Source organism: Dendropsophus ebraccatus, chromosome 4 (genome assembly GCF_027789765.1).
Source record: "Dendropsophus ebraccatus isolate aDenEbr1 chromosome 4, aDenEbr1.pat, whole genome shotgun sequence".
In the NCBI taxonomy this organism is placed as follows: Eukaryota; Metazoa; Chordata; class Amphibia; order Anura; family Hylidae; genus Dendropsophus; species Dendropsophus ebraccatus.
Genome location: NC_091457.1, coordinates 72140997 through 72157401, shown reverse-complemented (window position 1 = coordinate 72157401; position 16405 = coordinate 72140997). Strand labels below are relative to the sequence as shown.

Here is a 16405-nt window from a genome sequence, read left to right as displayed (position 1 = left end):
CAAGTCAATGTTAAAAAAAAGAATGTTCCTGCAACTGATACAGAGGTATAAGCTGCAGGAAGGTCCTAAATGCAGCCCGACGGCCAGCAGTTTTACAGCATCCGTTGCTATGCAATGGACACTGTTAAACGTAGTGTGAACATAGCCAAATGCTTTAATGACAGATTTTTTTTATTTATTTTTTTTACAGATGCCTTTCTTCTTTTTTTTTTTATTTTTTTTATTTTATTTTTTTGCTGAGTGTGAACATAGCCATACACAGGATACAATAAATTAAAACTGCAGATATAGCCTCTCCTTTAGTTTGATATGTATTGTCCAGTTTTATCATTAGCAATACCATGTGTATACAAACACAATCTTAAGAGTGGTAAAACACTATCAGAGAAAGACGAGCTGTATACCTGGAGAGATAAAACAAGAACATAAATCTAGTGGTCCAGGGAAGAAGCTGTAGGCTACAGAAGGTTAGTAAGCATACACATTCCCTAAATCACTGCAGAAGGATCATTACACAGTCAAGTTAAAACAAAGGACCTTCCCTGGTTGATATTCAATAGGAATACAGGGTCGTCTGCAATCTATCAAGCTCAATAAATTATTCCTTGTGTTTTTGCTACTTTCACAAAGGTTTAACAGAGGCTCTCCTATAATTAAGTTAATAATTACCTGCATTGAGACATGTTGATTTCAGTATTCCATAACACCTTGACTTCTTATTCGTGCTGTTCTATAGGTCGATATAAATAAGGATTAAGTAGCAGAATGCATACAGTGGTCCTACTTTCTTGTGCAAAGGTTTGGCCGCCAATCATGTGGACAGTAGGAGTCGGTATAGATTATTTACTAATTGCCCATGCTTCATCATTTTTAAAGCACCCTTGATTCCAGAGTGCAGTATATATGATACTGGCTTAACATACAGGATGTACTCATACAGAATGTAACACACAATCAAGAAAACATATGAGTAAAATAAATGACTCTTCGGAAGAGAGGACCCTGCCCACAAGGGTTTAAAATCTACAAGGTGACACTTAATACATTCCTATACAGACCAATAACAGCCAGTCCAGGGCTGTGGAACACAAACAATTCCTAAAAACCAGACCAGAATTTATAATCAGAATTTCACCTTTATTAATCACAATATATAAAAATATACATATTCAGGAGTTAAAAATTTGTAGCCACGCACAAAGGGGTGTCCACACTCAGGGTTATAACAATATGAAGTAATAAGTAGCAATCACAAATCTCATATATTGCACAGAAGTCTGTAAACACCATACACTATTGCTACTACTCCCAGGGTGATAAATAAAACTACAACATATATTGCACAATGCCCAAAGAACACAATAATGACCCACAGAGAGATGCAGTATTAGTAAACCATAATACCTGAAGTGTGGATGTGTGCCAGCTCCCCTCCAATGCACATTTCGCGTTCACTTTTTCCAGGAGGATCTCCTGGAAAAAGCTAACGTGAAATGTGCTTTGGAGGAGTGTGAACACCCCTGTGTGCATGGCTACAGATTTTTAACTCCTGATTATCTATATTTTTATATATTGTGATTAATAAAGGTGAAATTCTGATTATAAATTCTGGTCTGGTTTATAGGAATTGAAGGTGACACTTAAATACACTGTGTCCGCACTAGTTACCTGAATGTCAAGGACACTAACACAGATTCAGTGTGTTATAATGAAGGATAAAGAGTGACTTACAGTTAGAGATGTGGGAACCGTCTGACTTTTGGTCCAACGGCATCTGCGCTAGATCGTGATGCCTGTGATCCCAGGTGCATAGTTGCGATCCCGGGAATATGGGGCCAGGATATTCCATGGAATTCCAGATCGATTCCCTAGAATATCCTGGCCGCATATAACTATGCACCCGGGAGCACAGGCATCAAGATCAAGCGAACTGCTTTCGGACCAAAAGTCCGAAATGTTCGCTCATCTCTACTTACAGTATTTTATCACAAGCTGTTCCATTGGTGGCCTTTTATGAACAGAAAAAGCATTCAATCAGAAGATTGAACTTTTATAACAAGGTAGCATGACTTTACACAGATATAAATGCACCAATAGGTGAACCATTGAATCCTAGTGCATACGGCTAACATTCAACCAAACATACATATGCTGGAAGATTCTAAGTCCCCCCTAGTAATTATGTGTTATTTGACACTATTGGCTATGTTCCCACTACGTTCTTTTTCAGTAAAGAACGGATGCTGATGGCAATGGAATTAGTGTCCGTTCTTTACTGCAGGGACGGCTATGCACTGAAGTCAATACAATGCCGCCCGCTCTGTTCACACATTATTATGTTAATGCCCGTTCTTTAGAATAATGTACCTGCCTAGTTCACACAATGTAATGTAAGGCGGTGGCCACACTTTATATTGAAGTGAATGGTTAATTAATTTGCAGGCACACCCGACAGTTCCCGCAAACCAATAGTAAAAAAAGAACGTTCCTGCAGCCGATACAGAGGTATTGGCTGCAGGAACTGGCTAAATGTAGCCCATTGGCTGGCAGCTTAACAGCATCTGTTGCTATGCAACAAGCGCTGTTAAACCACGTGTGAACATAGCCTTATACCTTAAAAAAAAAAAAAAAAAACTTCTGGACCTATGAATATAATTAGGCTTATTCATTCTGAAAAGGGTAATTTAGCATTAGAAAAACATTAAGCTCCATTCACTTCAATGCAAAACCCCATCCAAACTGGAGACAAGAGTGGTGCTGTCTCTGGAAGAAAGTAGACATGTTTTTTAAATGCTAGATAACCCCTTTAAGATTAAAATCAATCAATAATCAAACAAAAAGGTATATAGGAATATCTGACAAATGATAAGCCCCTCAAATTTGTAATTAATTCAGTTTTAGCTTCTGTTCATGGCAGGGGCGTAACTAGAAATGGCTGGGCCCCATAGCAAACTTTTAATCCACTCCTTCCCGACTGTAGCCATAACTGCGTAACAGCAAGCGCTTGTCAGGAGTACTTTCAGTTAAAGGGACATTTGTAGATCTCAGGATGCCTACTTGGTCATTTGGTACTGCAAATAATGACAACCCATGGGGCCCAGTGTATTGTAGTTGCATGCCATGGGGCCCCCTAATGTGGCGGATCCCATAGTAGCCGCTATGGCTGCTACTGTGGTAGTTACACCCCTGGTTCATGGCCAAACAATGATAGTTTACATGGCAAGACTTTAAAGGAAAAAGATTACGTTTCAGACAGTAGTGAGGAAGAGCTGTGTTAGGTCTGGTTCAGGACCCTAAGGGGGTGAAGCATGATATGAGGGTTCTATAGTTGATGTTTTTTAGTTCCTTGTGTGTAGCTCTGCACTAGATGTAGCACAATAACATTTTCAACATATGATAAGCTCTTATCACTGAATTTACTGCCTAAAATAGATTTTGTACTTAAGTTGTGAGACCAATGCCAATAAGGCAGAAAGTAGCTCTCGTTTATAGATCTTGACATCGGGAAATTTGAAGAAATGAACCTCATTACCAATGACCTTCTCCACTTATTATTTTCATGTGGTCGGAATACAAAATACAGTGAAATCTTGATTTGAAATCAATTAGGAGCATTATCACATCTACTCCAGCTTCATAATAATAGACTTTTCCAAATGCTGCAGTAAGAAAATTATGATTGATGTCCATAAATGAACTAGGTTTATGAGGAAGCTACACTTCATTCATCTTTATTGCAAGACACTTTTAATTTCACTTGTCCAAATGCGTAAACTAAAAAACCTAAAAAATGTTTTCAATACCTTGCATGTGGTCAGACAAGGTCAGTTGATGTTTGCTCAGCTTATTGGCTGGTCCTGTTACACAGGGTCATATTGGACAGTTTGGTTGATAATCACCCTGTGTACTAGGGTGCTTACATCAGGGATGAATTACTTTTACACTTGATTTCAAAACAATGTCCTTGTGTATAGATGTTGTTTCTCATTTGTTATGGCACCCATTGTTTTTCATTCTATTTCATTATTTCTATAGAATGTGCTGTACACCTGATGTGTCAAGTGCCAGTGTTTACAAATGGTCAGCAGCATTACCTGGTTTCTCTACACAGACAGTAATTCCTGCTATTGAGAAGGATAGCCAATAAAAATCAAAAATTGGCTTCTTGTTACCAGCAATGAACATGTTAAAGGGCAACTATCAGCAGATTAGTCAAATCTAACCTGCTGATAGCACCTTATAGCGGCCGGGACGTTGGGGAGGAAGGTATGTGTCTTACTTTCTCCTCTGTTCCAGTCCAGCGCTGTTAGTCGGGGTGAACTCCGCTCCAGAGCACCATTAGGATCACTGCTGTGTCAGTGCACGGCAGTTCTCCTAATGGTGCTCCATAGCAGAGTTTACCCTGACTAACAGCCCAGGACCGGCATAGAGGAGGAAGGTAAGACAAAAACCTTCCTCCTCAGCATCCCTGGCCTGGGGCGTAGCTAGGATTCACTGGGCCCCATAGAAAATCTTTGTAAGGGCCCTCCTCCGCTACACACAACACACGGCACTATCTATCTATCTATCTATCTATCTATCTATCTATCTATCTATCTATCGTATCTATCTATATAGAATCCTGCCTGCAGCCACAAGAGTGACTGGCAGAGCAGAGAGCCAATGGCTGCTTTCTCTGTCAGTTCACAGTTTGAACTATAAGGGCCAATTAGGAGCCCTTATGGTTAAATATATAGGTGCAGGAGCACACTACCTTCTGCTTAACCCCTTATGTACTGCAGTGTGTAAGTGATCCAGTGTTCAGAAGAAAAGGATTTACTGTTGGTGCACTGATAACCGCTGACCTCTTCACTGAGTCTTGCACATTTTCCTACTTGATTGGGGCAGGCAGCAGAACAGTGGTCAGGGGTTATCAGTGCAGTGACCAAATATCTCATTTTCTTCTGCTTGTTAACCCTTTGTGTTGCAGAATTTAAGTAAACATTGGGTCACTAACACACTGCAGTACATAAGGGGTTAAGCAGAAGGATACAGGAGGCTCTTATCTTCCCTGTGCATCCCTGTGCCCCATAGCAGCTGCCTACCCTGCCTCTATGGTACAGTAGCTATGCCACTTTCCCTGGCGCTATAGGGGGCTATCAGCAGGTTAGATTAGTCAGATCTGCTGATAGTTCCCTTTTAAGGGGGAATCAACAGAACAGCAAAGAGCACCATAAGTATGTAGCGGCAGTATCTAGTTTTGTTTTGCATAACCTAACAGAGAAATAGGACATTTAATTGTGGGACTTCCCTTAACTATTCTTGCTTCTATGTTCGTCTTTCCTCTATCAGCTGGAAGTGAGGCACAAATCAGTGACCACTCTTAGTAACTCTATTCTCCTTTTCAATTTTTTCTTGTAATTATTGTGCATATTAATATAGGGTTTGTTAAAAAAAAGTGTGATGTGTTCCTAAAACGAAATGAAACTGAAGTGGTCCAGACTTGCAGCTTTTCTACATTAAGGGCAGAAATTAATGCATTCCAATTAAGTACATCTGTTTTTTATGCAGAACTCTATTTGCAGGGATCATTGACTACATTTGTGATTATAAGCGGTATGGTGGGCTTTAAAATATTCAAGAAGCACATTTAAAAAATTAAAAGCAAAGGGCCGTAACAAACGTTTGAGACTTGTGTATTGACTTCCTGAATTTCACTTTAACCAAGTTACATAACTCTCAGAGATCTCTATTAGTCACTGAGCCCTATGAGGTTGGCAGACATTGCTTATGTCATTGTTCTTTGGTAGCTTGAATAAGTTAATTCTAATGTGATTTACTAGTCTGCATGGAAAAGCTGCAGGTGGGCTATTGCGAAATATTTCCAGGGCAGTACTAGGGCATGGTATTTGCTGTCTATATTCAGTTGCATGCAGGCTTTACATCACTAGTAGCAGTAGCATTCAGTTAAATGTGTGTTTAATGAATTATAGCACAACAGCTCAATAACTTTGATAGACTTAGCTGGAGCTGGCCCCAGCTATTGAGTTTGGTGCATTTTCTGGTGTAATTATGGTAAAATGACACTAAGGCTATGTTCACACAATGTCTAAAAAGGAATCCGCTTTTTGTGTTTAACCCTAGAATGCATGACCATAAAAATCTACACTTTCACATACCTGGGGCCTTTTAGGCCCCGGTGTAAATAACATGAAATAACTCAAATAAAAATACTTTTCAAAGTTTATTTGAAAATTGCAAAGTAAAGATTCATTCCCACTAGCGCTGGTGTCTGCCAGGAGGGGATCTGTAATGGATCTGACCTCCTGGTGACCCCAGCTAAGGCTGGTAGAATCCAGGCAGCCTTAACTGGAGTTACCAAGAGATCAGATCCATTACGGATCACCTCCTGGCAGACACCAGCACTAGTGGCAATGCATCCTAAGATGTGAATAATTCAAAACATTATTATGTGCAAAAAAACAACAAAAAAGTAACTGAACGGGATTTAAATGCCCAATATACACATTCTATATAACGCTTTATAACAATGTTTTTTTGTCTAAAAGTTTTTTTTATATAAAAGTTGCAGTAAACATTCTGCGGGAATATCTCTTTTCAAAGTTTCCTTTTCAAATTTACTAATGACCGCAACATCTTTCACACGTGATCTGTTCGAAAGAATGATCCTTGCAGACATTTTGTCCACAAGTAGTACAGACACCTTCCGATTTCCTGTCCTTCTTTGCTGGACAAATGTAACATCGCTTTCTTTTTTTTTTATCTCTTGGCTCTGGATGTTCCTGAAGACGTATACCACATCTGATCATCAGCATGGAATTCTGGATGAGTCTCACTATAAACAATATAGGTATTGAGGGCTGACACATAGCATATTATAAAAAAGAACTATAGGCCAACATTTTGTCTGCCTCTTGCACGCATGCTCTCCAATCATTTCGTCCATCTTGTCAACTCCTCCTTTGGTTTTATTATAATGCAAGATTATTTCGGGTTTCAGTTTCCTGTTATTGGTGTCTATACTTGCATTATGGTGCATTGTACTCAGTATTATCACCGATTTTTCTTTCTTAGCTTTATAAGACACCATTGTCGCTTGATTGCAGAAGCCAAATACACTATCATAAAGTTGTCGATGTTGATTGTGCTTCATGATTGGAGGAATTTCTCTGCAGTCTTGCTTCATTGTACCAACAAGTGTAATTTGTTTCTGAAGCAAAAAATTGGCCAGTTCTAGATTGCTGAAGTAGTTGTCCATTGTTATTTTTTTTCCAGAATGGAAAATTGGTTTAGCAAGTGTTTTTACTACGTCAGAACATAGGTCCTTCTGGACTGGAGCGTCAACATCTTTGCAACAGTAAATCAGACCATTCATTCCATAATAGCTTGCAGCATCACACATCCAGAAAATTTTAATACCATATTTAGCAGATTTGCTGGCCATATACTGAATGAATTTGCAACGTCCCCTAAATGCAAGAAGTTGCTCATCCACTGTCCAATTTTCACTAGAATAGTAATGCTTAGTACAGTTCTCGATAAAAAGATTCCAGATGTAGCTAATGGGGGCAACAGTAAAGACAAAAAGACGTAGGATCACATGTAAACCTAGTACGGGCCTAAAAGGCCCCAGGTATGTGAATATGGGGTATTCACAAAAAAAGAGTTGTTATATCGAAATGCCTGTAACATAAAAATATATGAACAACTGGAAATGACTAACAACTATATACCTGAGGAATACCTAGAGTTTCAGAATTCTAACTAAAGTAATCTTGCAGTAAATAGAAAACAATTGACAGAGCGGGCCTGCTAGGCCCCAGGTATGCATTCTAGGGTAAAAAGACGTCCTTTATTGCATCATTTTAATTGGTTTGACTAAAATGCATTGAAGTCTATGGAATAACAGACATCTTTTTTACACATTGTATTGAATGACGGACGTTTTTTGAGGCACACCCATTCAATACAATGTGTGAAAAAGACATCCATTATTTCATAGCCTTTAATGCATTTTAGTCAAGCCAATAAAAATGATGCAATAATGGACGTCTTTTTGAACACAAAAAGTAAACGCTTTTTTCCTTTTTTTGCTATGTTCACACAACGTCATAAAATGTTGAAAAGACGGCCGATTTACATAAAAAAAAAACAGTTTTTGCCGAGATTTAACTGACTGCAATGGCAATGCATTAAGGTCAATGGGAAGACAGACGTCCAATGCACACAGTGTATTGAATAATGGAAGTTTTTACCGCGGGCATCAAAATAATGAACATGATCATTATTTTTGGCCGTCTTTTGCAAACAGCGGACGGTTTTTATTAGTTGTTAACACACAGTTTTTCTTTTGTCACTGTTCTTTCTCCGTTTTTTTTACTATTAAATTCAATGGACTTTTCAATTTAGCCACACCCAAAGTCCAATTCGTAATCCCAAACTAAAATGATGTACAAACCCCAGTCATTGAACTAAGAAGAGGTCAGACAGCTAAATGACGTCCGTTATTTTGAGTCTAAAATAACGGACATCATTTAGCTGTCTGACCTCTTCTTAGTGCATTTTAAATAGGGCTGAAAAAAACGTTGTGTGAACATAGCTTTTGGACAATGTGTGAACATAGCCTTATAAAGTAACAGCAACATTTTATGCATATAAGTGGATGTCTTATTCTGTGCTAGTTAGAAATGACCAAAGTAGATTTTACAGAAGGATACTTTCTTCCTTGTTGTTCTCTAGCATTGTTTTTAGCTGTAGAATACCAAATCACTGTTAATAATGTTTAATAATAATAATAATAATAATAATAATAATAATAATAATAATAATAATAAATGAAATAATAATAGTAGTAGTAATAATAATTCAGACCCCTGCATTTTTATTTTATACAACTTTGTAAGGCTGGGTTCCCCCTGCACTTTTGCAATGCGTATGTTTCATCTGTTATATGCAAAAAAAAAAAAAAACACAAAAAACCTGCATTTGTGTACATCCATTTTGATCTGTTTTTCCATTGAAAAAAGCATGAAAAAAAACGAATCAAAATCCATTCATTTTTCAACATGCACAAATGCAACCATCTTTTGGATAAAACAGATGAAAAAACTGATAGCAAAAATGCAGTGTGAACCCAGAAAAATTGTAATAAGAAGTGATCAAAAAGTCGCATATACACAATCAAGGTACCGATAGAAAGAACACATCACGGCGCAAAAAATGACACCTCAATCAGCCCCATTGACCAAAGGATAAAAGCATTATAAGCAAGGTAATAGAGCAGTAATATAAAAGTTATGTGTTTTAATCGTACCGACTTGAGGAACATATATAACATTTCAGTTTTTCAATAGGACGAACGGCATAAAAGGAGAAAGAATTGCATTTTTGGGGGGGGGGTTTCACCACGCATATATTTTTTTTTCTGGTTTCGCAGCATATTTTATGCAAAAATTAAGTCAGCCATTGCAAAGTGTACTTAGTGACGCAAAAACTAAAGGTTTTTAGGTGAAAAAATGCAAGTGCTATCGCCTTTTAAATGGAAAAAAACGAGGAAAAAACAAAAACGCAAAAACGAAATTTGGCTCCTTCCTTAAAAGGTTGACATTGTTTTTTCATTCTCATTAAATGGGTACTCTCAAGAGAAAAAAATGTTTTTAAATCAACTGGTGTCATAAAGTTATACAAATTTGTTAATTACTACAATTTAAAAATCAAGCCTTCTAGTACTTATGGGCTGCTGTATACCCTGTAGAAAGTTATGTATTCTTTCTGGTCTGATATGGTTTCTCTGCTGCCACATCTGTCTGTGGCTGGGACTGTCAGGAACAATATCAAAATCCCATTGAAAATGTGTCATGTTCTGCGGCGAGAACTACGGTTGTAGTTTTACGTAGTCTGATAGTTAATACAAAGCAGTAACACTAAGAATATTAAGGCTATATTCACACAACAAAATCATTAGTTTAAAATGACGTCTGTCATTTTGCTGTTTGGCCGTCCCACAGTGCAGTAACGACTGTTGGTATATTATTCTAGTTTAGATGGACTAATTCGCCTTTGAATGTGTCTTTAATTGAAAAGTCTATCAATTTATTAGTAAAAACTGTGAAAGAACAGTGAAAATAACGTCCGCTGTTTACAAAACACATCTGAAAAAAATTGTCACAATTAATATTTTAACATCTGGGCAGACAACATCTGTCATTTCTACACTGTGCACATTGGATGTCCGTCATTCCACTAACTTCAATGCATTGCCCTGAAGTCAATTTAATCGCGGCAATAACGGACGTCTTTTTAAATAGAGAAGACGGATGCCTTTTATCTTTTTTATGACGTTGTGTGAACATAGCCTAACACTGGAACAATGTTGACGTGTAGAGGACGTTGGTTGAGCAAATACATCCTTATTCAGCATTGGCTTAAAATATTATGCTCTGAATAAAAATTAAACCTGAAGTTCTGGTTGGAATTCTTTATAAATTTCCTATGCATATTTCATAAGATTTTTCTCCTAAGTCCTTGCAGTTACTTCTACTCCTTTAAACAATAAAGCTATGTCAGACTCTGCATCATACAATCTCATTACATAACAGGTGTAGACTTGTTCAATAAGAACTATGCAAGACAGTTAATATCTTTATTCTGCAATATGTTCCATGTAAGCCTGATATTTGCATATTCATTAGTTCTGGCATTTTACAGCTCATTGTCTCTAGTCTGAAATATCCTGAAAATTTAGTGGATTAAAGCACATTAACTTACTCTCTTATGTGAATCCCAGTGGGGATTTGCATTGTTGTACTTCAAGTTCCCATTTTCTCTAAACCATGATATACATCACCCGAGCTTGTGTTCAGAAAAAAAAGACTTGGCCTATGTGCAGCATTTATCTTTTAGAATTAAGAGAGGTGAGGTAGAATATATCCAAATATAAATGCTTGGTACATTGTAATGTTAGGTTATGATCGTACTTGTATTAAAAGAATCTGTAATTTAATAATTAATTGGATACAACAGAATAGAAAAGGGGAAAAGCAAGGAAGTAATACCGTATTTTCCACCGTATAAGATGTTTTTTTAACCCCAAAAAATGTTCTTAGAAGTCAGGGTTCATTTTATATGCTGGGTATGGTCGTCCCATAAGGTGGGGGAGGTAAAAAATGGCCGCACCTCCACAGTATGTGGCGACCACCATAAAAAAAAAAAACAACAATTCTACTCACCTGTGACCTGTTTCCGGCAGCCAAACTTCTTCAGTCCCACACACTGCCTGCGCTGGAGGTCCCCAAAGCTCTCCCGGGCAGCCAAGCTTCTCATCGGAGAAGCTTGGAGATGCTCGGCTGCCGGGAGAGCTTTGGGAGAATGGCAGAGGTGCTAGAAGTTCCCGAAGCCTCTGTCTTTCTCCCGAGCTCTCCCAGCAGCCGAGCGTCTCCGAGTTTCTTTGATGAGACGCTCTGCTGCCCGGGAGAGCTTTGGGTGCCTCACACTGCCTGCGTCGGGAACGGGACAGGAGACGCACGGCTGCTGGGAACGGGTCCCAGGTGAGATGATTGTTGTTGTTGTTGTTTTTTAGCTGCAGTTAACCCCTGCCTGACCGCAGCAGGGATCCAGATAGTAAACCCTGCTGCTGTCAGGCAGGGGTAAACATTTTCTGGCATATAAGACAAACCCCTGAAAATCTTCTTAAAAGTCAGGGGTCGTCTTATACGCCCAGTAATCTTATATGCTGGAAAATATGGTATAAATCATATGCTCTTTATACATGTGCAGACCTTTTGCCAGTCAGTATACATTCTCATCCCTATACAATGGAGCTTGTTATGAACTCTAGTTACACTGTTAACTTCTTAAAGAGCTTGTTATAGGACTTTTTTTTTTTACATATTTTTTTTACACATAAATAAATAAATAAAATAGAAAAATGGAAATATCAAACTCACCTACTGTACCTTGATCCCCTGCAGTTACCATCCTGTTACGTTCCCATCTCTGCTCATAACTACCACTTCCTGGTTCTTGTGATGAGTCATCTTAGTAACTGCCAAGTAAACATCAATGTCCCACCTCCATAAATCTTCAGCTGATTGGGCAGTTCTTGCTAAGACACAGGAACCAGGAAGTTGTTATTCCAACAATGTAATTTTTCAGTAAAAATGGATGCTGATTGCAATGGAATCAGCATCCGTTCTTTACTGCAGGGGAGGCATTGCATTGAAGTCAATGCAATGCCGCTCGCTGTGTTCATACATGGTTATTTTAATGGCTATTCTTGTTCACAAGCAGCCGCACATTACATTAAAGTGATATGGTAATTGATTTGCGGGCACACCCAATGGTGCACACAAATCAATGGTAAAAAAAAAAAACATTCCTGCTGACGATACAGCAGTTTAACCGCTGTGAATGACGCTGTTAAACCTGGTGTGAACATAGCCATTCAGTGCAATGATTTCAATAGGCACCATTTAATACATGTGTTGAAATAGTAGGGTTAATGTAACACACTTTGGTTAAACAGTTAAACATTTATAAACTTTCCATTAAAATATATATTTTTTCTTATATACTTATTGTTGCAGTGGTCACTATGCTGGCATTAGTAATAGTTTTACCATATTGTATTTGTTATTTTTATTTTTTTAAGTGATATTGTTACATATGAAACAGTTGTTAGTTCTATATCATCAATCTGTAGATGTCAGTGACCTAGAGTAACATCAAGTCATTAACATCTCTCTTTTCCAAGGGATGTTTAAACTCTCTGAGGAGGTAAGTCTGCCAAATCCATTATTTTGTTATTATTTTTGTCACAATTTTGTTGTTCTTAAGAGCTGCCTTGACGATTGAAAGTGCCTTTGTGTACCACTAAATACATTCCATTTTTATGCCAGAGACTAAATGAACACGGAAACTGGCAGGAAACCCCACATCTCTATAAGGAGTATTATTTCCAATTTACTATTACAATTGATTAAAAACGTCAAGAGTCAGTGCCTCACTGACTTCCTTGTATGGCCCCGGGCTCGCACTACTCATCTCTGTTTGGGATTATAGAATGCTCTTTTGAATCAATGGAATTACAAATGACATGTTCTAGAATTCTATAAGGTGAGAACTTCTAAAGTGGGATCAAAATAATAAGTAAAGTCTGAATATAAATAAGAGCTTTAAAAGGGGTTGTAGGATGAAAAAGGGTTATATGTTTGAAAAATGACAAGAGAGCCAATTCAGCATTATTTAATTCTCAGTTTCATTAAGCAGAGGTAGGCTATGTTCACACAGCGTTTTCACAGCTCCATTTAAAACAATGCCTGTCATTTTGTGTATAAAATGGTGGATGTCATTTTGCTGTCTGGCCTGTAACGGCTGTTGGTACATTATTCTTGTTTGGGGTTACTAATTGCCCTTTAGATGTGTCTTTATTGAAAAGTCCATCACGTTTAATAGTAAACATGGTGAAAGGACGGTGATAAAAGAAAAGCTGTGTGAACAACTAAAAGAAAATGTCCGCTGTTTGCAATAGACGTCCAAAAAGAATTATGAGCATTATTTTGAGGTCGGCGCCGACGACAAGAGATGAGCGAACTTGCCGGATTTCTGGTTCGTATGAACCAGAAATCTCGGCGCCTGATTCCCGCTGCCTGCTCGCACTGTGCAGCGCGTGGATACAGCGTAAGGAATGCCTTGAAAACTGGGATACAGCCATTGGCAGTATCCCAATTTTCTAGGCATTCCTTATGCTGTATTCACCCACTGCACAGAGCAAGCAGACAGCGGGAATCAGACGCCGAGATTTCTGGTTCATACGAACCAGAAATCCGGCAAGTTCGCTCATCTCTACCGACGACGTCCGTTTTTTAATACATTATTTGCATTGGACGTCCGTCATTCCATTGACTTCAATACATCGCATTGAAGTCAATTAAATCAAAAGCGGATGTCTTTTTAACCTCTTAGGGATATATGACGTACCCGTACATCATATGTCCCCGAGAGGTGTTAAGAGCGGGGCCGCGTGGCGACCCCGCTCTGAACTGCCGCGGTCCCGGGTGCCGCTAATACAGTAATCTGATGCAGCTGCATCCGATTACCGGATGCAGCACTTCCCTGGTGTCTAGTGTGGGAGATCGCTCCTCCGGGACGTTGTCCTGGAGGAACGATCTCCGTTACTGGTGCCGGCCGGGGTCTCCGCCAAAATGGCGCTGATCCCGGCTCGGCGATCGGATGCTTTCGGCTGCAGCAGCTGAAAGCATCCAAGTGCCGATCTCATTGATCTTTGCTGTATAACTATACAGCAAAGATCTCAATGAGAGATCTGTATACTTATACTAGAATAAGTGTAAAAAACTTATTCTAGTACAAGTGTAAAAAAAAAAAGAGTTGTTATTTCCCAGGTTTTAAATAAAAGTAAACAAATAAATAAATAAACATGTTTGGTATTGCCGTAAATTAATTAATCAGATTCTTGATCTCGCACGGTAAACGGCGTCAGCGCAAAAAAATCCCAAAGTGCAAAACTGCACCTTTTTGGTCGCATCATATCCAGAAAAAATGTAATAAAAAGCGATCAAAAAGTCGTATATGCGCAATCAAGGTAGCGATAGAAAGAACACATCATGGCGCAAAAAATGACACCTCACACAGCCCCATAGACAAAAGGATAAAAGCGCTATAAGTATGGGAATGGAGAAATTTAAGGAACATATATTTGTTAACAATGGTTTGAATTTTTTACAGGCCATCACATAATATAAAATGTTATACATGTTATATATCGTTTTAATCATAATGACTTGAGGGACATGCATAACAAGTAAGTTTTACCCCAGGGTGAATGGCGTAAAAACAAATAACCCCCAAATAAAAGAAATGCAATTTTTTGTTTAATTTCACCACACATTGAATTTTTTCCTGGTTTCGCAGTGTACTTTATGCAAAAATTCCGCCTGTCATTGCAAAGTACAATTAGTCTGGTACATATGTTTCCAAGCCTGGTATTGACTCCATGGGAATGCATTTTTGTCTCATCCTTTGGCTTGATTCCTGACCATTATCCTGCTAAGGACCCCTGGCTATGTTCCTGACTCCACTCATGTTCTTCAGAGCACTTACCACCAATCACTTTCTATATATTGTCCAGTTACTGGCTTGCTCTCCTCTTGGAGCCTAAACATAGATCCAACACATAATAGATGTCTGTGACATCCATTGTTCCTTTTGGTCACTAAGTCACTAGTCCACTGGTCTCCCACACTCAGGGCTAGGGAACCCATAGCAAGCACTGACCAACTAATGACTCCCAAAGACTCTATTATTCTAAAAAGCTCACCTGCATGTCTCCATGACCTAAAGACATAAAGATTATCTGTCATTAAACATAACTATTGAGATGTCATCAAGTAGTCAAAAGTTACTGATCAAAGCAGGTCTCACTTCTGAGATCCACTGTGATCAGGACATATAGCAGGACAGAGTGCAGTTCACTCCCTGGCAGGCCACTAATTCTGGAAATGTATTCTCATTTAGCCATTACATACATACGGATGGAAAGTGGATTGCGTTGCTGCTGAATCTCTCTCTTGTTGTATCTTTTGATCGCAGCGGGTCTCAGCAGTGAGACCTGCTAGGATATATAATTTTGCATATAACTGATGACATGTCAAAAGTCGTTTTTAACAGGTGCTCTTTAATATGTATCATTATTTAGGCTTTATAGTTATCACAGTCTCTGGTTCATCATAATAGGTTGCTGCACATTGGCTCTACTTGGCCCAATCAAACTCTTTTTGTCTGTTCATGGAGTTTTTTTTTTTGTTCAATGTTTTGTTTTGAGCAGTCACATTTTTGTAGTCTACAGGGAAATGTAAAACACATTGCAATGATTGTTGTGGTGTTTTGCTGGTGGTATTTCTGTGTAAAGGAAGCCTTCATCTTGTTTCACAGAGTTTTTCATGGAATTTTTGCAGTGTAGCCATAACATTGTAAGAGTTTTTGTTTGTGGTTTCTTTGTGGCATTGTTTTGGTCAGTGGCCTTTTTTAAAAAAAAAAACCCAGCCTGTTGTGGATAAAGCATCTTCTGCCTTTTTTCCTATAGGCTTCTCTATGGAATATATTTTTAAAAGTGGGTTTTATTGACCTTTTTATATAATAGAAAATAACAATTTATGAAGGAGACCTAACTGTCATGCCATATGGAAGTCTATGGTGATTGATACGTTGTCCTTTCCATGTCTTTGCAAAATGTAACAAATATGTTTCTATATTTGAAGCATACTTTCTTGACAGACAGGGACATCCTCTTGGATTAGCAGATTTGAGTCAGTTTTTGACAGTTGATGGAAGATTGACATTTCTCATTAAAATGTGCACAAGCTATTAGCTTTTTTATTCAGCTTTTAAT

The 16405-nt window shown here is 38.3% G+C and overlaps 1 protein-coding gene across 1 annotated transcript in view; it reads left to right on the top strand.

Annotated features, from left to right (window-relative positions):
* Nucleotides 1-16405, top strand: part of LOC138789721 (cadherin-8) — a 336813-nt gene that overhangs the window by 239067 nt on the left and 81341 nt on the right. The gene's annotated exons all lie outside the window — the stretch shown is intronic.